The sequence below is a fragment of the Ascaphus truei genome, chromosome 5 (assembly GCF_040206685.1).
Source record: "Ascaphus truei isolate aAscTru1 chromosome 5, aAscTru1.hap1, whole genome shotgun sequence".
In the NCBI taxonomy this organism is placed as follows: domain Eukaryota; kingdom Metazoa; phylum Chordata; class Amphibia; order Anura; family Ascaphidae; genus Ascaphus; species Ascaphus truei.
In genome coordinates this window covers 305,965,093-305,993,071 of record NC_134487.1, presented here as the reverse complement: position 1 = coordinate 305,993,071, position 27,979 = coordinate 305,965,093, and the positions used below count along the sequence as shown (strand labels likewise).

The 27,979-nt window shown below is 47.0% G+C and overlaps 1 long non-coding RNA gene across 1 annotated transcript; it reads left to right on the top strand.

Annotated features, from left to right (window-relative positions):
• The first annotated feature begins 178 nt into the window (after window positions 1–178).
• Window positions 179–27,979, top strand: LOC142496308 (uncharacterized). The gene is made up of 4 exons (XR_012801945.1): window positions 179–744; window positions 3,458–8,812; window positions 9,823–9,918; window positions 24,165–27,979. It is a non-coding gene; the product is annotated as an uncharacterized LOC142496308 (long non-coding RNA).

Genomic DNA, 27,979 nt, shown 5'->3' with positions numbered 1-27,979 from the left:
CTTGCTGAAGGGGTACTAGTGTTTCAGAAGCCTCCGGAAGGCTTGAGTAGAACAGTAGCACTTGGTTTCAAGAAATCTACACACTGGACTCTTGTATTGGGATTAAAAAGTTGATTTATTTACAACTTCATTTCTTAAGTGAATTCTAAGTTTTTTTTAATGTCAATATTTTCCTCAATGTATTATTTGGTTAATTTGGCCATGGATATTTTTATATTTACATTTGTTACTTTGTCGCAGTTTCAGATATTTAGGTGGAAGACCCTTTCATGTGAATGGGGTGATAATATTTCCTCCAGCAGCGGCATAGCATCACTTGGATAATATGGGCTGGAATCTTTCTGAGAGAGCCAGTTACTCTGATTTTTATTGTACAATTGCTACAAAGCACGGAAGAAATCTGGCAGTTATCCCACGCCAACATAGTATGTGTAGCAAAAATGTCATTCAGTGAGTTGTAGAACTCTCTAGAGTTAGAGATAATGCCGTGTAAACAGAAGCAGAGCCTTTCATCGTGTTCCTACGTGTTTATAGTCATGATAAAAGCAAGTAGGTGTCAAACAGGGAGAGTTTTCCATAAAGGATTTTATTTAGTAGGGAGTACAGTATTTCTTCTTGTATGAAATGAGAGCACGCTTGTCGGACTGAATCCAAGCAGATTATATTGCCGTGCATGTGTAAACTCCGATGAATTATCATCAATTTTTGTTTCACACAGAACAAGATTACAAGAGGCAGTGTAAGGTGAGGCGGAGTTTGGCTCAAATAATATGATGTTCTGGCTTTTGATTATTGCATGTAGCTAAATGTTCTTTAAAGATGCAGCACAGCGTAGGATAAAAAATCGCAGCGACTATATTAAGGGGTTCAATTTGGATAATTCGTGCCTTTTGGAATTCATAAAAATTAAGATTGAACTGTGTTTAACTCCTACCTTTGATGTCACTGTTTGTCACTGTGATGTCACTGTTTGTGCAGCGGAGCCATGTCCAGGCAAAGTGCCTCCACCCTTCTCTTGATTGGTCTCTGACAATGAGGGGGCAGACTAGGCTTTGATCAGCGATTCCCAATTTACTTTAACTGGATCACCCCAAAAGTAACCACTCTGTCTTTGGGACCCCCTTCTGTAGGTGGTGCACAAAGTATCATGATCAACACTAAGGCTGAGTCCCCAAGCATGAGTGCCAGGTGTCCTAGCATTTACACCGGGGGGGGGGGGGGCATTGAGCGCGCTGGAAAGTATAATTTTTTTGTTTACCTGAGCGCGTGTGTGCCCGTGCATGAGCGCCGCGTGAGTGGGGACTTACATATGTCTATATATGTAAGTAACCGCCGCAAGCGCCGCCCGCTCAGCACGCTCAGCACTAGCGGGGACTCAGCCTAAAGGTGTTTTGTCCCCAAAATTCCATTTAAGGTAATGAAAGTTTTTACTTTGTGTAATATATTGTGTGGTTTATTCATGCAGGGAAACACTCTGACCCCCACTCCCTGACCCCCCACTCCCTGACCCCCCACTCCCTGACCCCCCACTCCCTGACACCCCACTCCCTGTCCCCCCACTCCCTGTCCCCCCACTCCCTGACACCCCACTCCCTGACACCCCACTCCCTGACACCCCACTCCTTGACACCCCATTCCCTGACCCCCCCACTCCCTGTCCCCCCACTCCCTGACACCCCACTCCCTGACCCCCCACTCTCTCTCTTTTCCTTGCCCTTTGTCCTTCTCGCTGAAACATTCGATTGACACCGATATTGAGTCATTAATGAAACTATTAATTACCAAAGACACCATATAAGAAAGTCAAATGTTTGATGTCATGAAAGAAAATATCATTGTTACGTTCATATTTTTTAGTGGGCTGTCCCTCAAAGGGAATAGAAAGACACAATATGGTGAAAATAACAGCTAGAAATGAGAATGACATGGTTCACAAAGTCAATGTCACCTGTTCCTCCAACTGCTGAAATGTCCCCATGTGGGAGAGAAGTGTTATTAGGGATTTGTGATTATGTTTTAACTAGGCTAGTATCCATTAACCTGAGCATCAAAGAACTCTTCTTAATCATCTCAATGGCATCTTCACTAGTATAATTGATCTTTCCCCAGTAATTTACAGGAGATAAAAGACCATAATGTTTTAATTAGCTGGAAAAAAAAGTTGTCTGTCGATTATGTAAGAATCTGTAGATCTGTAAAAATATATTAAAAAGCTGTAGATTACCTCTGTCATGAATTAAACCCTCAGCCTCACACTAATGACTTCAACAATATTTTCTTTTAGAAAATGGATTACATTGTTCAATGACATGTCACAATGAAATTATCCATGGAAATATTGATGTTAAATAATTTTTACAAGGTTGCTTAAATAAGGCCATTAGGGTGAATTTTCTGAGAAACGCCCAGTAACACAGTGAAAACCAATTCAATCTGTCACTCACTGCAGCATCCTAACTATATTTCTTAACAAGCCACATCAAAAGTTGTGGCAATGAACTATACGTCCTAAAGAATGTTATTGTACTCTTTGGAGTTAGGAATGTGAGACATTATTACATTTATCTTTTTATCTTTCATACAAAACACGTAATGGGGAGTAAACCAGGAGCACAAACCCTCAGGCTGCGATTATAGTAATGCAACGCTGCGAGAACAAAGTGCAGCAGCTGATACAGGCCGGCATAGCGTGCGCGGGCGCGATGCAGAGCGGGCGCGGGGCCATAGCGTGCGCGGGCGAGAGGCAGAGCGGGCCCGGGGCCATAGTGTGCGCAGGTGGGATGCAGAGCGGGCGCGGGGCCATATTGTGCGCGGGCGGGGTGCAGAGCGAGCGCGGGCAGGATGTAGAGCGAGCGCGGGCGGGATGCAAAGCGAGCGTGGGTGGGATACAAACCGGGTGTGAGGCCATAGTGTGCGTGGGCGGGGTGCAGAGCGAGCGCAGGCAGGATGTAGAGCGAGCGCAGGCGGGATGCAAAGCGAGCGTGGGCGGGATGCAAAGCGAGCGTGGGTGGGATACAAAGCGGGTGTGAGGCCATAGTGTGCGTGGGTGGGACGCAGAGCGAGCGTGGGTGGGATACAAAGCGGGTGTGAGGCCATAGTGTGCGTGGGTGGGATGCAGAGCGAGCGCGGGCAGGATGTAGAGCGAGCGCAGGCGGGATGCAAAGCGAGCGTGGGCGGGATGCAAAGCGAGCGTGGGTGGGATACAAAGCGGGTGTGAGGCCATAGTGTGCGTGGGTGGGACGCAGAGCGAGCGTGGGTGGGATACAAAGCGGGTGTGAGGCCATAGTGTGCGTGGGTGGGATGCAGAGCGAGCGCGGGCAGGATGTAGAGCGAGCGCGGGCGGGATGTAAAGCGAGCGTGGGCGGGATGCAAAGCGAGCGTGGGTGGGATACAGAGCGGGTGTGAGGCCATAGTGTGCGTGGGCGGGATGCTTTTATCTTGTTTTTTCTCTTGACAGTCATGTGAGCAATTCAGCCAATGAGGGTGAACCAGCCTGGTGACATGTCCGCCACGCCTTCCCATCGCCTCCATCTCAGTGCACCCATCTCTCGGGCAACAGGCGACGCCATGCACTCTGCCTTGCACGCCTACTATAATCTTAGCTTTACATCGTACTGTTTAGGGCAAATCAAAATACCACGTGTGAGCAAAGTCACCCGTCTCACAGGTCTGCACCCCTGCCCTTCCCCTTTATCTCTTAGCAGTCAGTGCTTCCCCTGCAGCCAGGGATGCTGGGTAATAACATGCAAATGAGCACTCCCAGTGTGCCACCATGCACACATTAGGGCCAGCATTCACTGCACGCCGGGCCCCCACCCCATGACTTGTATGGGGGTTATCTTCGGGTCGGGGAGCAACGCCTCGGAGCTTCACCTGCTCCCAAATCTGCAGGAAAGATGTCACACCGCTGAGTTACTTCATCTTAGCACAAATCCAATGGTGGGATGTGGGACTGGAGCCGTACACAGCGGGACAGGCTATTAACCCCTTCCACGCCCGGTCGGCTATCTACACATTACAAAGAGTTGTGTTTGAGGCCCCCCTGGCACTGGCGGGGTTAAGCAACGTAGTAATTTCAATATTTTTTATGAGTCTGACGGGGTTAACTAACTTGACATTAAGGCCCCATTAATGCAAAGAAAGGATGAGGGGGCAACCCCCAGCCCAGCTCTGGTGGCGGAGATGTCTTTGTGGTGGTGTGATGGTGGTGGTGACGGGTGCTCATGGTTATGGAATACACTGTTTGTTTAGCTCTGTGAGAAGACCATGCGATGGAAAGTCCCAGGCTTGGCTGCTCCTTTCCCGGTCTCTCTCCCACTGTTAGTGCTCTGGCCAGTGAAGTTCAGCCCCGCACAGCAGTATGATACGTCTCCGTCTGCATGCGAGTCATGGCACAGGGCCAGCTCCTGGTCATCATGGCTGTGTGAATTGAAGTCAGATGGAACAGCAATGAAGATCTAAGAGCATCAGACGAAGCATCATCTCATCGTTCCCTTATTAACCCCTGCAGGATCCAGGGGGCTGCAACACGTCATTTACCTAAGAGATTAGTAACGGCTACTATAACTCGTCGTCATTTTCTATTAAATGTTTTCCATAACCGTGGGCTTTTTTTTATAGGAGCATATTTTCTTTCACAATTCAATCCTAACATTTCCACACATTGTGTGTGTGTGTGTGTGTGTGTGTGTGTCTCCGTTTGATGCGCACTGGGGATAATCGTTAATTTTGATCCAATTTGCAACAAGCTAGAATTAAACGTTAATGTGCCCCACCTCAGTATCCTTCATGTCTATATTCACCCTTGCTATTCATATATATATATATACTGTGTTATGATCACGACATACCACTATTGATGATGTTGATCTAGAAATATTACATACAATATAAATCAACATCACATGAAAGAAAATGTAAAAGAAACGCCAGCGTCCGGTGCATTGAGGGCCCCTGTATAGCAAATACTAATGCCACCTGTGAGCACATTCACATCTCAGACAGGTTTACAGCCCTGCCCTCCCCCATTATCTCTTATCATACAGCGCTTCTACAGCAGCCAGGGATTCTGGGTAATGACATGCACATGAGCACACAGTGGGTCACTTTTTAAGGCCCCCTGTAGTAACAAATGATTAAACGATCGGCCATTGCTGAGGTGCCATGTAAAACAAACCCTACAAATGTCAGACTAATCTGGGCCCCATGTCAGAACTGGTGAGATAATAGGTTTCTCTAATAATAATAATAATAATAATAATCTTACTTAGACCTTCTGCTCTGGTACCCGGCTAGGTCACACGTTATGGTTCTTCCAATATAAACCGCCACTGCATCTTTATTATACCACGTTGGAGTATTCTTATCTTAATAAGATCAGAAATACACAATGAGGCGGATTAAATAGACTCTGAACTGCCGATTGGTCCAAAACTTCTGTTTAAGTCAACTCTGATCTCCTCCGGTACTTTTCCTCCTCCATAGATATGAAGCAAAAAGAGTAGCATAGAAAACAGTGCTCCAGGGGTGAGCATTTATTCATTGGACGCTTCAGTCTCCAGGCAGAGAAAAGCTGCTGAGTCGGACTTTAACGTTGGGTGAATAAATACTCACCACGACAACTATTTTGTAGATCTCCTCTTTCCGCCTCATTTCTCTGGGATTTCACCCTCGAGTTTCAGCAGCCGCCGCCCGTATCTCTGATTTGTGAGTGCTCGCGTATCTCTACATATTTTGGACTCTTCCCCTGTTCTTTTTTTCATTAATCTTTTCTTATTTTGGGGGGGGGGGGGGTTTACATACAAATGTATTGCAAACATTGTATTTTTAATTTCTGCCTTTAAGCTGTTGTAATTCTGAAAAATGTTAAAAAAAAATAACTTTGTTGAACAAACTGTAGACGATATATTACATCCCTGAGGAATTTCAAATGAATGCAACACCAATACTCAATGTTGCTAAGGTACTGTAGGGGTTATTTATTAATGTGTCCCAGCAGAAAACTGGGGCAATCTAGTGCAAAAGAATGACACCAGATTGAACTAATTTCCCATATTGGGAGTTTGTGAGGGAGTTAACCCAACTGACATCAGACCCATCATGCAATTCATCGTTGGCATCAGCCTAGATATAATCCTTATAAATCAGCAGTGCAGGAAAACATCACAAAACATCATGTCCAGTGCAAAACTGCAGACTTTGTCGCTGTGGCATATAAGAATTTAGAGCATTAATATAAAATCTCCCACAGTTAATAAACACTACTTTTGCAAAGTACACCATTTCTCAATAAATCATTGCCTCGCCATTATCCTCGCCCAGAATCTTGAGGACAATTGTGAGTGACTGTCCGAAGATTTAAGAGAGACGATCTTAAACGTTAGGGATTCTTTGCTAAAGTCTCCCAGTTGCAATCTTGGGACACAACCACTGCATGACTTATCAAAGGGAAACCTCAGAGGGCTTTCAGTGAGATTCCTTTCCTTTGATAAATACGGGGGTGTTTTTGTCCTGGTTTGCCCCATGTTTGCAGCTGAGAGGGTTTAGTAAATAGATCCCTGTATATTCAGTATATGTTTGGTTTTGGTTTATATACGTACACTAGCAAAGGGAAATATTGCACTCCAAATCAAAGATTAAAAAAGGTACGAAAAAGTTGCCAACTGCAATGAAAAAGCTGCAAACTAGGACTAGTAAGAAGCCATTTACACTCATATAATACTGTAATAACAGCAGAATAACGAGATCAGTCCATGTACTCAAAATAGTACAAAAAGTATTTTCATTTTATTTGACCATATAAACTATCAAACTTTTAGGCAAAGCAAAAGTCCAGCTTTACAGCAAAGAATCCATAGACCATATATATATGAGAGCAAATGCATTCTTACCCCATTAGGGCCCAGCGGGGTGTTAGGGCAGTACGTTTTGGGTCTCTGAGAAGAACCCTTCGTCAGTAAAACAGATGCAGCCGTGTAGATGAAGGAGAGTTTCCTGAACCCCCGGGGCTCGCCTTTTTGTCTGAGGCTTACACTAAAAAAATAACGGTGCGCAGAATATATTCATAAATCATATTGGTATAAGCGAACGCATCGTTACCCCCCAGAGCCGCCCGGGGGCAGAGGAACATGTTTCCCATCACTCACATGTTGCAACACGTGTCCCAGTTCTGGGACGTATCCTGTGATTGTGTTATATGGGAGGAGAACGACACTAATTGGGCGTTTTCAATGTGTTTGTCAATAAGATTTTTCCTTTTCTTTTTGGAGTGCAATCCCCCTATCTCTGTTTTTTGTAATTTCTGAGGTTTACACGGAAAGATGTTTATCTGAAAGACCCCGCTCTGGCCCCCTTGGATTGCTGGTAGAACTGCCAGATGAATGGTGACCTGGAAGTAGTTTAGTCATTGACAGCCATGTTGATCTATCCCAGGTTGCCAGCAGTTTTGGTGGGCAATGAAGAATAGTTAAGCCTCATATTTGATAAATAAGACCACGTGTGATTCTGGGTGGTCTTCTTAACCAAACACAGCAAAAAAAGGTGGTGTACCTTAATGCCCCATTAGCCTTGTTTGATATGATAATAATGGTATGTTTACGATAATATTTGAATATAGTTATTAGAGATATGTACGCCGCTGGGTGAGCCGCTGGGTGAGCCGCTGGGTGAGCTGCTTTGGGCTTTGGCTTTGTACAAAGCCAATTTATTTGGTTTCGGTTCTGGTTTTGCATCAAGTACTTTTATAAAAAAAATATATTAATTGCATCCTATAATTACAATACAATAAACCTTTGCAGCAGAAGTAAGGAATATCCAAATAAATATCAGTCTTTTAAAATGCAAGATTTTAAGTTTTTTGTATTTAGTTTTGGAATTTAATGTTCTTATTTGAAACACCCGATTCTGCTAATCTCAAATAGTTATTAGTTATAAAACTGTAATGTATTATTCTATAGTCTAACACCTTTCCACTTGTGTACATTGCTATATCCCTCCATGTACAATATTACCGCCCCAGATCTGCCAGTGTTTGCACACCCCATAGTAAGGTGTTCTGAATTATCTGTGAGAATTCTTTGATACTAGTATACATATTTAAATACATCTTATCACATCTTATGGGTACAAATATCACCTCTATGCTGATGACACAAATTCCCCTTTCAACCAATGACCTTACACCTGCTGTACAGACCAAAGTCTCTGAATGTCTCTCCGTGATATCATCCTGGATGTCCCTCCGCCGACTCATACTTAACATGTCAAAGACGGAGCTCCTCATACTTCTTCCCAAGTGTAGCCTAGTGCCCCTGGCTATGTGTTTCTTGGCCCTAGCATGTAAGTCCTGGTAAGTTGCAGGCAGTGTTCGGGTTAAATCCCTCTCACATGGGCCAGCGTGTCCCCCGTTAGTCTCTAGTTAATTTGTTGCCATATCCAGGTGCAGGTCTAATGGCAGTTGGGAGTTTCATGCCTGTGAGGTCGTTAAATGGGTCACATGTAGTATGGTGTGATGCCCATCAGTCATCTAAACCCTGCCCAGTCTTGGAGCAGAGTTACTGACCCCTCCCCAGGTATGCAAGATGCTTCCTACCCACATTTAGAGGAGTTCCAGTGTAGCCTGCTCCTCAGGGAGTTGGGCGGTGTTTCTGCCTTGCCCTATCAGGGTAGGGTGACCATTTGTCCCGATTTTGCCGGGACAGTCCCATTTTTTTTCTGTCCTGTCCCAGTTTAAGGTCTGTCCCGGAAATGTCCCGGGTTTTGTCCCTGGTCCCGGTATTGCGGGTCAGCGGCGGTGAGGAGGATGCGGCGGCCGGTAAGTATTTTCTATGTGTATGAATGCATGCTGCCGGGGGGATTGAATGAAGGAGAATGCCGGGGGGGGGGGGGGAATTAGAATGCCGGCCGGCCCGCAGGGGATTGGTCGCAGGCATGTCAAAGGAAGCCGGGGGCGGGGTTTCCGCTTTGTGCAGAGCACACGTGGTGTGTCTGTCTTCCCGCTCCTATCTCCTCTGCCTGCTGCACGGTGAGTGTCCCCCTTCTGTCCCAGGTCCCAGTCAGGGGGTGGGAGGGGGATTAATAGGAGTTGGTAGCGGGGGTGCGCCTGCCTTTGTACCACCTTGTACCTTTGCCCCCCGGCACTCCCACCTTTGCCCCCCGGCGCTCCCACCTTTGCCTCTCCTGGCGCTCACTTCCTTCCGTCCCCTTGGTGCGGGAGATGGGCTCGGGCTTGGGCAGCGGTGGCTGTGCGGTCGCTATCGGACGGTGCAGGGGGAGGCAGGGTGTATCAGTGTGTGTGTGTGGGTGGGTGTGTATCAGTGTGTGTGTGTGTATCAGTGTGTGTGTGTATCTGTGTGTGTGTGTGTGTGTGTGTATCTGTGTGTGTGTGTGTCTGTGTATCTGTGTGTGTATCTGTGGGTGTGTGTGTATCTGTGTGTGTGTGTATCTGTGTGTGTGGGTGTGTGTATCTGTGTGTGTGGGTGTGTGTATCTGTGTGTGTGGGTGTGTGTATCTGTGTGTGTGTGTGTGTATGTGTGTGTGGGTGTGTGCATCTGTGTGGGTGTGTGTATGTGTGTGGGTGTGTGTATCTGTGTGGGTGTGTGTATCTGTGTGGGTGTGTATATCTGTGTGGATGTGTGTATCTGTGTGGGTGTGTGTATCTGTGTGTATCTGTGTGGGTGTGTGTATCTGTGTGGGTGTGTGTATATGTGTGGGTGGGTGTGTGTATCTGTGTATGTGGGTGAGTGTATCTGTGTGTGTGGGTGTGTGTATGTGTGTGGGTGTGTGTAACACTCTCTCACAGTTCTCTTTTTTCACTGTCTACAGTAGTGATCCAACTTTCCTTTACCTGTGTGCTTGGATCCTGTGGAAAAACGGAGGCACACACCTGTGGAGGGACATCACACAGAAGACCCTACGGATGTGAGTAATTCTACTCTTGCACACCTTTTCATTTGTCCACATCGATGCACATATGTCTGGACACTAGCCAGTGGGAGTTATCACTAATCCCAGTGGAACTCCATCCAGCTATTCGATCAACGGTGGATTTAGGTGTTTTTCGTTATATGATCATTAGTCTGTTTATTTAAGTGATACTCCAAGGATTTATTCAGTGATGGAATCATTTCACTCAGGCTTGTTTGAGCCATTCATCTGTGTTTGAGCACCATACAGCTTCTTTTTTCTGCGTAATTAAATGTTATCAATTAATATACCTTCCCGAAAATGTACAGCTGGGAGAGAGGTTTACAATAAAATATATAGTTTAGGATGTGAAAGAAAAGAAACAAACAATTGCTAAGAGATTATTTGATTGTGCTTGGATCTTACAAGTGTAGTTATACCAAAAATCTTGCAAAATGATCTCAATGTGAGGCCCGTGAACGGAGATTACCAAACTTGTAACAAAACAAAACCATCATGGCGGTATTTTACTTTGTTTTAATTTGTTTTTACACAGGCCGAAAGCCTGCAGTAAAGTATTCACGTGGACGGTCTGCTGCTTATTCTCACTTTTCCACCCCAGCAGAAATACCTGCTCTCCCTGTTGACGAAGGAGACACTGACTTTTTGGGAGAAATTCCACGTAATGTCCCACAGTGGGCGAGGCTTTTAGTTGTAGCCACGTTACGTAATTCTGGGTTTGAGCGCTTTTTTTTCGGAATAAAACCCACAGGGAATAATGTGCAGGGGAAACAGGCATTCAAGTGTACAGTATGGTGATTTTGTTTATTACACAAATAGAAAACAATGTGTAAAAAGAACAGCATCTTAAAGCACTGCAGCACCTTTGAGGTTGGGAGACCTCTCCAGCACACCAGCTGAACGTTACGAATGGTGGTCGGATCTCATTTTCATGGCATCTCATCCCTCGTTTGAAATGGAATTAGTGTAAAATGGGCTATTTCTTTGCTTACCGGCTTGTTTCATTGAACTAATCTGAGCAGCTGTCTAGACAAAATCTAACAGTACATTCATTGCACAAACACGCTGTTTTCTTCTGATCCTTCCCCCACTAATTAATTGCCGATGCTCGTGCTGTAAATCACACCAGGTGAGGATTCTTACTTCTTTTAAGAAACCACAACATACTGTACGTCATCAAAGAGCATCATTCTAATCCCTACTCGTCCCCCCAACCCAAGAGTCTCTACTATTCCTATCATCTAGTCCAGGGGGGCTCAACTCTAGCTCCCCAACAGGTCATGTTTTCAGGATATCCCTGCTTCAGCACAGGGGGCTCAGTTAGTCCCTGCTTCAGCACAGGAGGCTCAATTAGAGGCTGTCTGACTAAGCCTCTGATTAAGCCATCTGCGCTGAACATGGATATCCTGATTGAGGGGGCAAGGGGAACTACTCCTTTGAATAAACATGGGGCAGTTTAACAAGCTGCATTGCCCAGTTTTTCAGTTGTAGCCTCTTCCCTGTGCTGAAAAAGATTTTATTTCCATTCCTTTGAAAGGAGGGCTGAATTCCTCTCCTGCGCTGGGAAATGAAAGGGGCTTAACGGCTTTAGGACCTTATTCTATATATGCCGAAGTCGCTGTTTGAGATGTGAAAATCCAGGTGAAAATCCCCATAGATGTGTATGGGATTTCCGTCCAGGAATGGCCACATCGGGATATATACAATTAACCCTTTAGAGTTCTGCCTATCAAGGCAATTTGGCCGTAAAATTTCAATGTACATTAATTTTCATCTGGCATCTGGTAAAAGCTGAGGTTTTGCCCCATTTGTGCTGTTTTTAATTGGGTCAGCAGGCAGAGATCCAGAAGAGTTACATTAAACACTTATTATATTAGGTTGTGGCACATTTCATGCTTTTCTGCAGCTTTTATGTTCCCGCACTGTGTGTAAGAAAACCTCCCTGACAGTTTTAGGTGGAGTACTGTCTGTAAGTCTTCCTGCCTCCCAATCTGTATCCTATTTATTAACACATTTCTCCCATTTGTCCTAGTCACAGCACAGATTGGGACCGCGTGTCAGCGTACGCTCTTTATTTGTGTGGATAAAAAGAACTTGTCAATTTGCAGCTTTTCAGCCTTATGGTTTAGTTTGGTTAAAAGCTGACGAGTCACTAAAATGTAGCCCACAGAATTAAATACTGGGTATATCACTTATATGAATATAATACAAACTAATTTCCTTTCATATGTCCAACATGTGTGCATTTTCAAAGCACTTAAATCAATTAAAACAGAACAATTTACCAAGAATCATATACTGTAACATCATTACTGCTTTAAATGTATTCAATTTCCATTGCAGCTCAAGTCTAATGTGAAATATCTATCTGCGCGGCTATCTATCTGCGCGGCTATCTATCTATCTGCGTGGCTATCTATCTATCTGCGCGGCTATCTATCTGCGCGGCTATCTATCTGCGCGGCTATCTATCTGCGCGGCTATCTATCTGTGCGGCTATCTATCTATCTGCTATCTATCTATCTGTGCGGCTATCTATCTATCTGCTATCTATCTATCTGTGCGGCTATCTATCTGCACGGCTATCTATCTGCGATGCTATCTATCTATCTGCTATCTATCTATCTGTGCGGCTATCTATCTGCACGGCTATCTATCTGCGCGGCTATCTATCTGCGTGGCTATCTATCTGCGTGGCTATCTATCTATCTGCGCGGCTATCTATCTGCGCGGCTATCTATCTGCGCGGCTATCTATCTGCGCGGCTATCTATCTATCTATCTGCGCGGCTATCTATCTGCGCGGCTATCTATCTGCGCGGCTATCTATCTGCGCGGCTATCTATCTGCGCGGCTATCTATCTGCGCGGCTATCTATCTGCGCGGCTATCTATCTATCTGCGCGGCTATCTATCTGCGCGGCTATCTATCTGCGCGGCTATCTATCTGCACTGCTATCTATCTATCTGCGCGGCTATCTATCTGCGCGGCTATCTATCTGCGCGGCTATCTATCTGCGCGGCTATCTATCTGCGCGGCTATCTATCTATCTATCTGCGCGGCTATCTATCTGCGCGGCTATCTATCTGCGCGGCTATCTATCTGCGCGGCTATCTATCTGCGCGGCTATCTATCTATCTGCGCGGCTATCTATCTGCGCGGCTATCTATCTGCGCGGCTATCTATCTGCACTGCTATCTATCTATCTGCGCGGCTATCTATCTGCGCGGCTATCTATCTGCGCGGCAAATATCTGCGCGGCTATCTATCTGCGCGGCTATCTATCTGCGCGGCTATCTATCTGCGCGGCTATCTATCTGCGCGGCTATCTATCTATCTGCGCGGCTATCTATCTGCGCGGCTATCTATCTGCGCGGCTATCTATCTGCACTGCTATCTATCTATCTGCACGGCTATCTATCTATCTGTGCGGCTATCTATCTGCGCGGCTATCTATCTATCTGCGCGGCTATCTATCTGCGCGGCTATCTATCTGCGCGGCTATCTATCTATCTGCACTGCTATCTATCTATCTGTGCGGCTATCTATCTGCGCGGCTATCTATCTGCGCGGCTATCTATCTATCTGCGCGGCTATCTATCTGCGCGGCTATCTATCTATCTGTGCGGCTATCTATCTGCGTGGCTATCTATCTGCGCGGCTATCTATCTGCGCGGCTATCTATCTGCGCGGCTATCTATCTATCTGCGCGGCTATCTATCTGCGCGGCTATCTATCTGCGCGGCTATCTATCTGCGCGGCTATCTATATATCTGCGCGGCTATCTATCTGCGCGGCTATCTATATATCTGCGCGGCTATCTACTGTATCTATCTGTGCGGCTATCTATCTGCACGGCTATCTATCTATCTATCTGCACGGCTATCTATCTATCTGTGCGGCTATCTATCTATCTGTGCGGCTATCTATCTATCTATCTGCGTGGCTATCTATCTGCATGGCTATCTATCTATCTGCATGGCTATCTATCTATCTGTGCGGCTATCTATCTGCGCGGCTATCTATCTATCTGTGCGGCTATCTATCTGCGCGGCTATCTATCTATCTGTGCGGCTATCTATCTATCTGTGCGGCTATCTATCTATCTGCGCGGCTATCTATCTGCATGGCTATCTATCTATCTGCATGGCTATCTATCTATCTGCGCGGCTATCTATCTATCTGCGCGACTATCTATCTGCGCGGCTATCTATCTGCACTGCTATCTATCTGCGCGGCTATCTATCTATCTGCGCGGCTATCTATCTGCGCGGCTATCTATCTGCGCGGCTATCTATCTATCTGCGCGGCTATCTATCTGCGCGGCTATCTATCTGCGCGGCTATCTATCTGCGCGGCAATCTATCTGCGCGGCTATCTATCTGAACGGCTATCTATCTGCGCGGCTATCTATCTGCGCGGCTATCTATCTATCTGCGCGGCTATTTATCTGTGCGGCTATCCAGTCCTCAGCGGCCACCAACAGGTCAGGTTGTCAGGATATCCAGTCTTTGACTGAGCCACTGACTGAGCCAGCTGTGCTGACACAGGGATATCCTGAAAACCTGACCTGTTGGTGGCCCTTGAGGACTGGAGTTGGCCTCCCCTGGTATAGCATATAGTGTAGGCGTAAGAAATGACATTGTTCTAAGGTTCCGTGCAGGAGCGGGTTAGATTGATGGGAGCAGACATTATAACATTGTTCTAAGGTTCCGTGCAGGAGCGGGTTAGATTGATGGGAGCAGACATTATAACATTGTTCTAAGGTTCCGTGCAGGAGCGGGTTAGATAGATGGAGCAGACATTATAACATTGTTCTAAGATTCCGTGCAGGAGCGGGTGAGATTGATGGAGCAGACATTATAACATTGTTCTAAGGTTCCGTGCAGGAGCGGGTGAGATTGATGGAGCAGACATTATAACATTGTTCTAAGGTTCCGTGCAGGAGCGGGTGAGATTGATGGAGCAGACATTATAACATTGTTCTAAGATTCCGTGCAGGAGCGGGTGAGATTGATGGAGCAGACATTATAACATTGTTCTAAGGTTCCATGCAGGAGCGGGTAAGATTGATGGGAGCAGACATTATAACATTGTTGTAAGGTTCCGTGCAGGAGCGGGTGAGATTGATGGGAGCAGACATTATAACATTGTTCTAAGGTTCCGTGCAGGAGCGGGTGAGATTGATGGAGCAGACATTATAACATTGTTCTAAGGTTCCGTGCAGGAGCGGGTGAGATTGATGGGAGCAGACATTATAACATTGTTCTAAGGTTCCGTGCAGGAGCGGGTGAGATTGATTGGAGCAGACATTATAACATTGTTCTAAGGTTCCGTGCAGGAGCGGGTGAGATTGATTGGAGCAGACATTATAACATTGTTCTAAGGCTCCGTGCAGGAGCAGGTTAGATTGATGGGAGCAGACATTATAACATTGTTCTAAGGTTCCGTGCAGGAGCGGGTTAGATTGATGGGAGCAGACATTATAACATTGTTCTAAGGTTCCGTGCAGGAGCGGGTGAGATTGATGGGAGCAGACATTATAACATTGTAACATTATGGCTTCTGCACGATGTGATAGGAATGTGTGGGCAGAATATTTGTACTCCCCTGTGGAAGACAATGTGCTTAAGTGAAAAGGAAACAACGGTTACCAATGATCTAAAAAGGATTACTGCCATTTCTGCTGTTTCCAGACGAGTCTGCAAGGTTCTCTGCATGTAAATACAGGTCCTTTAAAGGGGCCGCCCCATAGAGCCAGTCAGAGAATATCCTTTGCATTCACTTTCTCATTCTCATTGTGGTCTCACCTAGTTGGGTTGGTTTTCTGTTTTGGAGAAATATTGATGTAAAAAAGGTTTTCTGTGGGACTTTCTGCCAAAGGAGGTGGAGGATAATACAGCGAAATTCACAAACCAAAACTACTTTGGATAAACACAAAGACATATGAAAGATTGCAAAGGATCTACTAGGATCTAATGTTTACAACCAATGGGAATATGGGCAGAGAAGATAGACAGGTGGTCCTTTATCTGCTTCTATTTCCTACACTTAGTAGCTGAGTTTCAACTACTGAGCCCTGATCACTGCAAATATGTATTGTTTTCCTGCACATTCTCCTCAATTAAATACAATAAGATCTCACAAAGTCAATTTAACGTTTGTGTACCTGCTTTTACCCAGTTTTTAACAATGTTCGGTGATGGCTGGGTGTGTGCCAGGATCCTTGGTGCTGGCTGGGTGTGTGTCAGGATCCTCGGAGCTGGCTGGGTGTGTGCCAGGATCCTTGGTGATGGCTGGGTGTGTGCCAGGATCCTCGTTGCTGGCTGGGTGTGTGCCAGGATCCTCGGTGATGGCTGGGTGTGTGCCAGGATCCTCGTTGCTGGCTGGGTGTGTGCCAGGATCCTTGGTGATGGCTGGGTGTGTGCCAGGATCCTTGGTGATGGCTGGGTGTGTGTCAGGATCCTCAGAGCTGGCTGGGCGTGTGCCAGGATCCTCAGAGCTGGCTGGGTGTGTGCCAGGATCCTTGGTGATGGCTGGGTGTGTGTCAGGATCCTCAGAGCTGGCTGGGTGTGTGCCAGGATCCTTGGTGCTGGCTGGGTGTGTGCCAGGATCCTCGTTGCTGGCTGGGTGTGTGCCAGGATCCTTGGTGCTGGCTGGGCGTGTGCCAGGATCCTTGGTGATGGCTGGGTGTGTGCCAGGTTCCTCGGAGCTGGCTGGGTGTGTGTCAGGATCCTCGGTGCTGGCTGGGTGTGTGCCAGGATCCTCGGTGCTGGCTGAGTGTGTGCCAGGTTCCTCAGTGCCGGCTGGGTGTGTGTCAGGATCCTTGGAGCTAGCTGGGTGTGTGCCAGGATCCTCGGTGATGGCTGGGTGTGTGCCAGGATCCTTGGAGCTGGCTGGGTGTGTGTCAGGATCGTCGGTGATGGCTGGGTGTGTGTCAGGATCCTCGGTGCTGGCTGGGTGTGTGCCAGGATCCTCAGAGCTGGCTGGGCATGTGCCAGGATCCTCAGAGCTGGCTGGGCATGTGCCAGGATCCTTCGTGATGGCTGGGTGTGTGCCAGGTTCCTCGGAGCTGGCTGGGTGTGTGCCAGGATCCTCGGTGCTGGCTGGGTGTGTGCCAGGATCCTCAGAGCTGGCTGGGTGTGTGCCAGGATCCTCGGTGCTGGCTGGGTGTGTGCCAGGATCCTCGGAGCTGGCTGGGTGTGTGTCAGGATCCTTGGTGCTGGCTGGGTGTGTGCCAGGATCCTCGGTGCTGGCTGGGTGTGTGCCAGGATCCTTGGAGCTGGCTGGGTGTGTGCCAGGATCCTCGGTGCTGGCTGGGTGTGTGCCAGGATCCTTGGTGCTGGCTGGGTGTGTGCCAGGATCCTCGGTGCTGGCTGAGTGTGTGCCAGGATACTCGGTGCTGGCTGAGTGTGTGCCAGGTTCCACGGAGCTGTGTGGGTGTGTGCCAGGATCCTCAAAGCTGTCTGGGTGTGTGTCCGGATCTTCAGTGCTGAATGGATGTGTGCCAGGATCCTCGGTGCTAACTGGCTGTGTGCTAGGATCCTTGGTGCTGGCTGGGTGTGTGCCAGGATCCTCGGAGCTGGCTATGTGTGTGCCAGGATGATTGATGCTGGCTGGGTGTGTGCCAGGATCCTCAGTGCTGGCTGAATGTGTGCCAGGATCCTCAAAGCTGTCTGGGTGTATGCCAGGATCCTCAGTGCTGGCTGGGTGTGTGCCAGGATCCTCGGTGCTGGCTGGGTGTGTGCCAGGATCCTCAGTGCTGGCTGCGTGTGTGTCCGGCTCTTCAGTGATGGCTGGGTGTGTGCCAGGATTCTTGGAGCTGGCTGGGTGTGTGCCAGGATCCTCGGTGCTGGCTGGGTGTGTGTCCGGATCCTCAGTGCTGGCTGTGTGTGTGTCAGGATCCTTGGTGCTGCTGGGTGTGTGCCAGGATCCTCAGTGCTGGTTGGGTGTGTGCCAGGATCCTCAAAGCTGTCTGGGTGTGTGCCAGGATCCTCAGTGCTGGCTGGGTGTGTGCCAGAATCCTCTGTGCTGGCTGCGTGTGTGTCCGGCTCTTCAGTGCTGGCTGGGTGTGTGTTAGGATCCTCGGAGCTGGCTGGGTGTGTGCCAGGATCCTTGGTGCTGGCTGGGTGTGTGCCAGATTCCTCAGAGCTTGCTGGGTGTGTGCCAGGATCCTCGGAGCTGGCTGGGTGTGTGCCAGGATCCTCCGTGCTGGCTGGGTGTGTGCCAGGATCCTCCATGCTGGCTGGGTGTGTGTCAGGATACTTGGTGCTGGCTAAGTGTGTGTCAGGATCCTTGGTGATGGCTGGGTGTGTGCCAGGATCCTCAAAGCAGACTGGGTGTGTGCCAGGATCCTCGGTGCTGGCTGGGTGTGTGCCAGATTCCTCAGAGCTTGCTGGGTGTGTGCCAGGATCCTCGGTGCTGGCTGGGTGTGTGCCAGGATCCTCGGAGCTTGTTGGGTGTGTGACAGGATCCTCGGTGCTGGCTGCGTGTGTGTCAGGATCCTTGGTGCTGGCTGAGTGTGTGTCAGGATCCTTGGTGCTGGCTGGGTGTGTGTCAGGATCTTTGGTGCTGGCTGGGTGTGTGTCAGGATCCTTGGTGCTGGCTAAGTGTGTGTCAGGATCCTTGGTGCTGGCTGGGTGTGTGCCAGGATCCTCGGAGCTTGTTGGGTGTGTGACAGGATCCTCGGTGCTGGCTGAGTGTGTGTCAGGATCCTTGGTGCTGGCTGAGTGTGTGTCAGGATCCTCGGTGCTGGCTGCGTGTGTGTCAGGATCCTTGGTGCTGGCTGCGTGTGTGTCAGGATCCTTGGTGCTGGCTGCGTGTGTGTCAGGATCCTTGGTGCTGGCTGAGTGTGTGTCAGGATCCTCGGAGCTGGCTATGTGTGTGCCAGGATCCTTGGTGCTGGCTGGGTGTGTGCCAGGTTCCTCAGAGTTGGCTGGGTGAGTGCCAGGATCCTCGAGCTGTCTATGTGTGTGCCAAGATCCTCGGAGCTGGCTATGTGTGTGCCAGGATCCTCAGTGCTGGCTGGGTGTGTGCCAGGTTCCTCAGAGTTGGCTGGGTGTGTGCCAGGATCCTCGAGCTGTCTATGTGTGTGCCAAGATCCTCGGAGCTGGCTGGGTGTGTGCCAGGATCCTCGGTGCTGGCTGGGTGTGTGCCAGGTTCCTCAGAGTTGGCTGGGTGTGTGCCAGGATCCTCGGAGCTGGCTATGTGTGTGCCAGGATCCTTGGTGCTGGCTGGGTGTGTGCCAGGTTCCTCAGAGTTGGCTGGGTGTGTGCCAGGATCCTCGAGCTGTCTATGTGTGTGCCAAGATCCTCGGAGCTGGCTATGTGTGTGCCAGGATCCTCAGTGCTGGCTGGGTGTGTGCCAGGTTCCTCAGAGTTGGCTGGGTGTGTGCCAGGATCCTCGAGCTGTCTATGTGTGTGCCAAGATCCTCGGAGCTGGCTGGGTGTGTGCCAGGATCCTCGGTGCTGGCTGGGTGTGTGCCAGGTTCCTCAGAGTTGGCTGGGTGTGTGCCAGGATCCTCGGAGCTGGCTGGGTGTGTGCCAGGATCCTCGGAGCTGTCTATGTGTGTGCCAGGATCCTTGGTGCTGGCTGGGTGTGTGTCAGGATCCTCGGTGCTGGCTGAGTGTGTGTCAGGATCCTTGGTGCTGGCTGAGTGTGTGTCAGGATCCTCGGTGCTGGCTGCGTGTGTGTCAGGATCCTTGGTGCTGGCTGCGTGTGTGTCAGGATCCTTGGTGCTGGCTGCGTGTGTGTCAGGATCCTTGGTGCTGGCTGAGTGTGTGCCAGGATCCTCGGAGCTGGCTATGTGTGTGCCAGGATCCTTGGTGCTGGCTGGGTGTGTGCCAGGTTCCTCAGAGTTGGCTGGGTGTGTGCCAGGATCCTCGAGCTGTCTATGTGTGTGCCAAGATCCTCGGAGCTGGCTATGTGTGTGCCAGGATCCTCAGTGCTGGCTGGGTGTGTGCCAGGTTCCTCAGAGTTGGCTGGGTGTGTGCCAGGATCCTCGAGCTGTCTATGTGTGTGCCAAGATCCTCGGAGCTGGCTGGGTGTGTGCCAGGATCCTCGGTGCTGGCTGGGTGTGTGCCAGGTTCCTCAGAGTTGGCTGGGTGTGTGCCAGGATCCTCGGAGCTGGCTGGGTGTGTGCCAGGATCCTCGGAGCTGTCTATGTGTGTGCCAGGAGCCTTGGTGCTGGCTGGGTGTGTGTCAGGATCCTCGAATCTGGCTGGGTGTGTGCCAGGATCCTCGGTGCTGGCTGGGTGTGTGACAGGATCCTCAGTGCTGGCTGGGTGTGTGCCAGGATCCTCGGTGCTGGCTGGGTTTGTGCCAGGATCCTCGGAGCTGGCTGGGTGTGTGCCAGGATCCTCGGTGCTGGCTGGGTGTGTGCCAGGTTCCTCAGAGTTGGCTGGGTGTGTGCCAGGATCCTCGGAGCTGGCTGGGTGTGTGCCAGGATCCTCGGAGCTGGCTGGGTGTGTGTCAGGATCCTCGGTGCTGGCTGGGTGTGTGCCAGGATCCTTGGTGCTGGTTGGGTGTGTGTCAGGATCCTCGGTGCTGGCTGGGTGTGTGCCAGGATCCTTGGAGCACACCCACATGCATTGCAGCATTTTGTTGGGCTATTAATAGAAGTGTGTTTGTGGTTTTTGCACGTATACTATTTGTACCTTACGAAGGGGCTGTTATCCGCAGAACGTTGTACTACACTGTCCCAGGCAAGATAAAAATGTTATGAGCAAGTAGAGCTTGTTTTGCTACATCTGCTGGATCGTGTACAGTAAAATCTCCCAACCAATGCTTAACAAAGCTGCATATTGTGTTTGCTGTATTTTATGCTATTTGTTATTGAACATTTAGCAGTTAGTCTTTAATCCTAAATTTTCTTAGTTAATAAAGTTATCCTTAATTATGAAACTACCATTGTTGAATGTATTATATTGCTGAGGTATTTTATTAACATGTAAGTGTAGCCATGTGTAAGATTGGTGTACATATCTCTTTCTCATGCTGGCAGTAAACCTGGTAAGTATGCAAGATTGCCAGCAACAATCATGGAGGTTTGCCCTCAAACCCTGGTGAGGTGTCATATGTCCCAAAGGAAGTGACAACATGCTTTATGTCCACCCTTAGTGATACAGAGCATGTTTGTCCTCTGGGGGTGATATAAGACACAGCACTGCCTAAAGTTAGGAGTTCAGTTTCCTGTTGTTGTGCTGCCTCTGTTCAGTGAGAGGCACGTGAAGGTCTGCAACAGTGTTGCAGTGGTCTCATGCTAGCTGTGAGTCAGTGCAGCTCAGAGATTCAGAGGAGTTAGAAGCAGACAGAGAAGCTGGGGAATCTCTTTGAGAGGAGAGGTGGAAAGCAGCTCTATTAGAGGAGAAGGGACCTTCCTAATGGAGTGCTGCAAAGAGATGAGCGGCTGAGCTGCGAGCTGTGAGGGGCAGCTTGCCCATACCATGCAAATAAAGATGCCCTGTTCAGAGACAACCCCATGGTGTGAGTCTGCAATTACTCTCCTGGGGCCCTCACCACCAGGAAGGAGTTCCTCGTCAGGACCATCTACCTGCATAAGCATAGATCCTGATGAGGTGGAGGCGCTGCACGTGATGTGAGTAGGACTCGTCCCCCACTACCTCAGATACCTGTCTTGTTGATATCCCCGAATACCATCACGTGGGAGACCCAGGAGTCCTGTTGCCTACAGGTGCACCACCAGACACACGCATGTAATGGGGCTGGATAGACCACAGGGGCCAATGTGAGATTGGGGGGGTCAGACCAGACACGAACACCCGTTACATAAGTAGATACTATATTGATACGCGGAATTGCAAACGATGGCTTATTTGCTTTGTAAGCACGTCCACAGTAAAGGATCATAGAATGAGCTTTGCAGTCCTGATGTTTGAGCTGCGAGTGCTATAGAGTAGCTCAGAGGTTGTTGTTTTAAGAGGGACTGATTATGCCATTTTGAGCCATATTTACAAAGCCATGCTATGCCACAAGCATAAGGCTGCGGTCCCAGTCATGACTGTGACACGCGCGCCTGGCGGGGGGGGGGGGGGGCGGCGTGTGCACAGCGCTAACCGCGGTCTCCAGGAGAGAGGGAGCTTGCGACGGGAGGGGGCGTGGTCGGGGATTTGTGGGGGTGAGGCCATCACGTCACGCGGCTAGTTCGCCCTCATTGGGTGAACCGCCGGTGGGGGCGTGGCCACTCCTCCGTCGCAAGGTTTAAACTAAATTTCATTGAGTTTAAAAAACCGTGCAGTACGGCGTGGCTGCACCTTCAGCGTGAAGGTGACTACTGGGCCCTTCCCCATTGAGGGGCGGTGCTTACACGCACAGCGCACGCCGAGGCGTGCGCTGTGGCAGTGACTGTGACCGCAGCCTAAGGCACCTTCCAGTGCCACTGAAATTGGTGCTAGTATCACTGATGATACACAATGTGGCACTCTGCAGCTCTTTTGGCTTTTTGGTTTTCCTTTTGTTGTTGATAAAAGCATTATAGCAGAGAGAGCAAAAAGGGCCAGACAAGTGCAATAAATCTACTATCGGAGGTTTTAGGGTTATTCTATAATATTAACTGCACTACAGAAAAATATTATTGATTCAAAAGGGTTTGATCTTTTAACAAATTAGCATTCAATTAATCTAGCACTATATACAATCCTCAAAATCTATAGGAATGCCAGAACGCCAACAGGAAGACCTATAGTAGTTGGTTCAAATTCAGTTTTTTAACCATTGGCCATTCATGTGGACAGAATTTTTACCCTTTGTTACACAAATGGAGACCTATATTCAGAACACGATGCACTTCCAGCGGGACCCAATCTATTAATAATTTCCTGGGGAAACCAAATGGTTATTTTAAATGTGGCAAATGCATCACGTGTAAATACATGGCACAATGCAAAACATTTCGGGATGATGGATCAGGAAAGGGTTATAAGATTGGTGGATTTATCACTTGTTCCACCAATTTTGTAGTCTGTCATTGACTGTCCCTGCCACAAATATTATATAGGGAAGACCATTCGACCTCTTAAGGTCAGAATTGTGGAATATGTCAATGGCATAAAAAATGAAGGTGCCTCTGGGAAAGGGGAAAACTATACATAATCTGGCTCAGTATTTTCTTGACCACCACGGTGGGTCAGCAGAAGGACTACAATTTAGAGGTTTGGAAGTTATTGCTAAAGATGTTAGGAAAGGAGATAGGGATTTAAAACTCCTTCATACAAGAACAATTTGGGATATTTACTTTATGTAGCAAGGCCCCTTTGGGACTTAATGAACAACTTGAGCTACATCCATTTTTAAAATAGAGTGAGGAGGGCATTTTTAAGTGATGCTTGATTGTCCTGTATCCAGTTCATGTTAGGTTTCCACCAGGTTAGGGCAATAGGTATCTGAAGTTTTCATACATATATTTTTTTAATGTTTTAGTCTGTTTTTAAGTGGTTTAAATTTAAGTTTGTGAGTGTAAATGTTATGCCAGATGTAATAATATGTATAAGTATTTATAGACTGAGTGAATTAGTTCATATATTTTCATTTGGAACACTCAGAATATTACGTTTTTAAAGTATTCTTATGTGCAGTTCATGGATTTTTAATTATTTATATTTGTAGTGGTTTTTAGTCTTTTTTATGTATTTCTATGTTGCTTTGTTTTTTGTGGTAACCGTTAATTATGTCAATCTATGTCATCTGTGTATATGGGTAAATTGTCCAATCAAAGCTTAATCAGCGACGCATATGGGCCAATGGGAATGTATCTATGGGTATAAATGATTATCCCTAGCATTCCAAAATTACCTCCTGATGAAGCGTGAATACACACGAAACGCGTAGAGGGATATTTGCTGTTACAGTGTCCGAGGGCTGGACGTGGTATCAAACCCCGCCAGGACACTGAAAATCCTTTCCTGTTCACTATAAGAGCCATAGGAGTGCCGGTCTAGCTAACCGGCAGCTCTGGCGAGATGTGTGGGACCCGCAGTGAACGCTGGGATCCGTAGTTCGGCTGCCTTGTGCAGGGTCACCGCTCCGTGCACTAACTAGATCTGTGCACCAAGAGTGGACCGAGGAGCCGGGGTCTCTAAGTTCTTTCCATCGGGTGATACGGGGAGGATATCAGCGAGCCCATAGAGTGATTTTAAACTGTAAGTGTTCTATATGCTATAATAAATATTTGTGTTAATTGTATATTTCATAGAGTTTTTTTCTCCACGCTCTTTTCTTTTTTAGATATTGTGCCTTTTTTTGCCCCGTTGGAACACTGGAGAGGATTGGAGCAGCGGGAAACTCTCAGTCCAGGAAGAGGCAGGAGGCTATCTACCTGTGCATTCACCACCAAACTTTCTTTGGATTTGCGGTAATTGATTCATTTGGAGAATTGCAGCGGTGTGAGACTCTTTCTGTATTAGTGCTGGACTTTAGTCCCCTTAGAAGGGATTGTGAATTGTATATTTCATAGAGTTTTTTTCTCTGCGCTCTTTTCTTTTTTTTGTATACTTCCTGAGAATCTTACAGGATTTGGGGCATATTGACAAAGATACGTCAAGTAACTGTAGACGTGGAAAGTATTTATACATTAAACCCACATAGGGAAGGATTGTTGACAATAAAGACTAATAGATAAAGACATCACTAGTGAGAAGAGTGAATTTTATGTTAAACTTTTGGAGGTTATACTCACACAAAAATAGTTTTGTTTTGAGCGCCACTATTACCAACAGTGTCAAGGTACCACCATGGGGTCCAATGTTGCACATGAGTATGCAAATAGGTTCCAGAATTATTTTGAACGTAAATTCATCTATAATGTGGACCCTTTTGTGCAAATTGTACCCTATGGCAGCGCTACATACAGTAGATGATGTTTTTATATGTCAGAAGGATCTATGCAGTCATTGGATGGTTTTGTGAACCATCTGAATACAAAGCATTCAACTATTAGGTTCAAACTTACTGTGGATTATCAACAAATACATGTTTTAGATGTTAATGTGTCTAAAATGGATAACACAAACGGACATACTGTATACATAAAACCGACTGATTGTTACAAACTTCTAAGGTCTAATAGTTTTATCCTCGAGGATTGGTGAGAAATCTCAGTTTATGCAAGTAAAGTAAAGAGGACTGTAAGGAACCTTGGAGCACATATTACAGAAATTGCTGGTAAATTTGCTGTTAGAGGACATTCTGATAAAACTTTACACATACATATCCAAAAGGTTAATACACTTGATAGGTCTGCCCTGGTGGACACCAAAGTCAAAGGTTACTGATCCAGGCCAAATTAGGCTCCCATTTGTATGTACTTATTCTACTACATGGAATCATATTAGAAATATCATATTAAAACCCTGGGATATATTGGATAGTGATCTAAAGTTGAAAAGTACAGTATTTCTAAGAACTCTCCATTTTTTTCTTTTAGCTAGGGGGACAATATATGGGATTATTTGGTTCATGCAGACCCTTAGTTTTCATTTCCCCCACAAACCTTTTTGTCCACCAGAAAGTATAGAACGTTTCCATGTTTATATTGCACACTCTGTCATTCTGAGATCTTTTTCATCCTCCCAGAACAGGTAAAACATTTAAAATTCATGGTTTTTATACCTATGATATGACTTTGTGGTCTACTTAATTTGGTGCCCATGTGCGCAAGACCATATGTTCTGTTAAAGAGGTTGAGTGGGGGTGCGCACACAGCGTTGAGGAGGATGGGAGCTTTCTGAGCTTGCTCAATGGACTCTGCATCAATTGTGGAAGTTTCAGCCCTCTAAACCGCCCAAATTCTCTCTGAAATACCTCTCCCCATCAGCGGAACCTGCAGATATGCCCCAAAAAGGATAGGAAGCCGCAGCCTCCTCCGGTGACCCGTTTTTTCCAAAAGACGGCTCTCCGGCTGCCGAAATCCAAGATGGCGCTCGCGCGTGCACAGCAACAACAACCTCAGCATCAACAACAAGGGGAAAACATTACTGAGCTGGATCAAGTACAAGATAAAGAGGAGAACACCCAAATCACCCCAAAAGCCTTGAAATAGTTATTTAAAGAGATGCAGGGTGTTTTCCAAGTGGCTCTGGATAAGGCTGTTGCTGAATTTAAGGCAGATCTGTCTTCCCTGACGGAGCGGGCCACACAGCTGGAGAATAAACTCGAAGAATCCATGCAGAGTCAGGGTTCAATGGGAGATGAGTTATTTAGACTTAACGACGAAATCAGGAGCCTGAAAGATAACGTCGACGACTTGGCAAATTGGGAAAGAAGACAGAATCTCAGAGTAAGAAACATCCCGGAAGCAATTGATCCAGATGAGTTACAACCCTATCTAACAAAATTATTTACCCAAATAGCCCTGTCTCTCCTAACAAGCGACCTGCCCATGGACAGAGCACACAGAGCCTTGGGTCCAAGATTAGCGGCCCCTCGGAAAAGCAGGGACACAATAGTAAAATTACACTATTACACCACCAAGGAGAACATTTTAAGAGGCTGCAGGAATCAAGAATATTTGGAATTCCAAGATCTTTCCAGATCTACTACTGTATCTCAAGAAGAAGAAGCCTCTGCCCAGTCACAGCCGGTCCTCAGAGATAACGAGATCCGTTATAGATGGGCTTTCCCATTCCGACTAGTCGTAAACAAAGATGGGAGGCAAGTCTCGCTAAGATTCCCGGAAGAGGCGGGGAATTTCCTAGGAACCCTTGGCCTACACGAGCAGCTGAACGTCTTATTGAGCCAAAGTTGTTTCATCTTTCAAAGTAGAAAATGCGATTTCATTTTTAATGTATCTAATTTCTAACCAACGTCCAGTGTGGTTTGTCAATCCCTAACATTTAATATTTTCCAGATCTGCTGTGCCAGCTCTGTGGTATCCGCCTCATTTGTATGAGGAAAGTTGTGCGTTCTATGTTTTGTACTTTCTTAGTGTTAGCAATTCTTTTTCTTGACTTCTCTCTAAATAGAGGTAATTCTTGGACTGAACATGCAGCACATTCGCCACCTCAGCAGTAATGCAAACATTTGTCATCACAGCTCTTATTTGACATTCATTTTTGCTATTAGCTTTCATCAAGTCGTGTGGAAGGTCCGCTGCTGATTCTCAGTGAAATCTCCAGTTAAAGAGAATGATTCAGCCACATAAAATGCTTGTAGGCAAAACTGTGCGACAGGAGTCTGCTTCTGATCGTTCTAAATGAGTTGCCAAATACCTATGGTTACCAATGAAATGGGATACATGCTGCCATACATATCAATGCTACATTGTTAAAGGGCATTACTTGCCACAAGTAATCATTGTGTTTTTAAACATTCACTGTTGTCAGTTGTGGAAAAGAGGGTTGTGGCAGTTTTTGATAATTAATACATTAATTATCAAAATCTTTGCGTACAATACATAATTCTATGATACTTTTTTACATCTACAGATCTGAACAAGCTGAGACACTATTGTATCACTTTTCTTAATATAATCTGATTTATCAAAGCTATACAGTATACTTGTTATTTTGACTTTGCCGATAAACCAAATAGCACTTGTATAAAAAAGAATGCCATTAAAAAGAGAAAACATTATAAAAATATGAGAAGCAGAGTAATCTGTTTCTGTGAAAATAGCATTTTACTTTCTTTTACTACACGTTTACAGTATACAGTATAACACAGCAGCTTGGTGATATAGGGAGGTAGAGAAGAAGGCGTTGACTATGTAACTAACACAAACATAATCAGATTGAACAGGACCATGAAATACTAACAATGAGATATTGGAAACGTAGCACACACTATACAGTATATGAAGATGATGCTGTTTGCTCCTTTAGCCTTGCACATACTGGGGGTTATGCACAAAGCAGGGATAAGTGTTTTTAAGTGAGATAAAAGCCTTTATTTCTCAATATTGCGTGCAGCGCGATTCACAAAGCAGTGATAACACTGCCGTACAGGCAGTCCTCGTTTTACAACGCTTCGCTTTACAACGAATGGCTTATCCAACGCTATGCAATGTATACCTATATTCATTTTTACAACGCCAAAACGGCTTA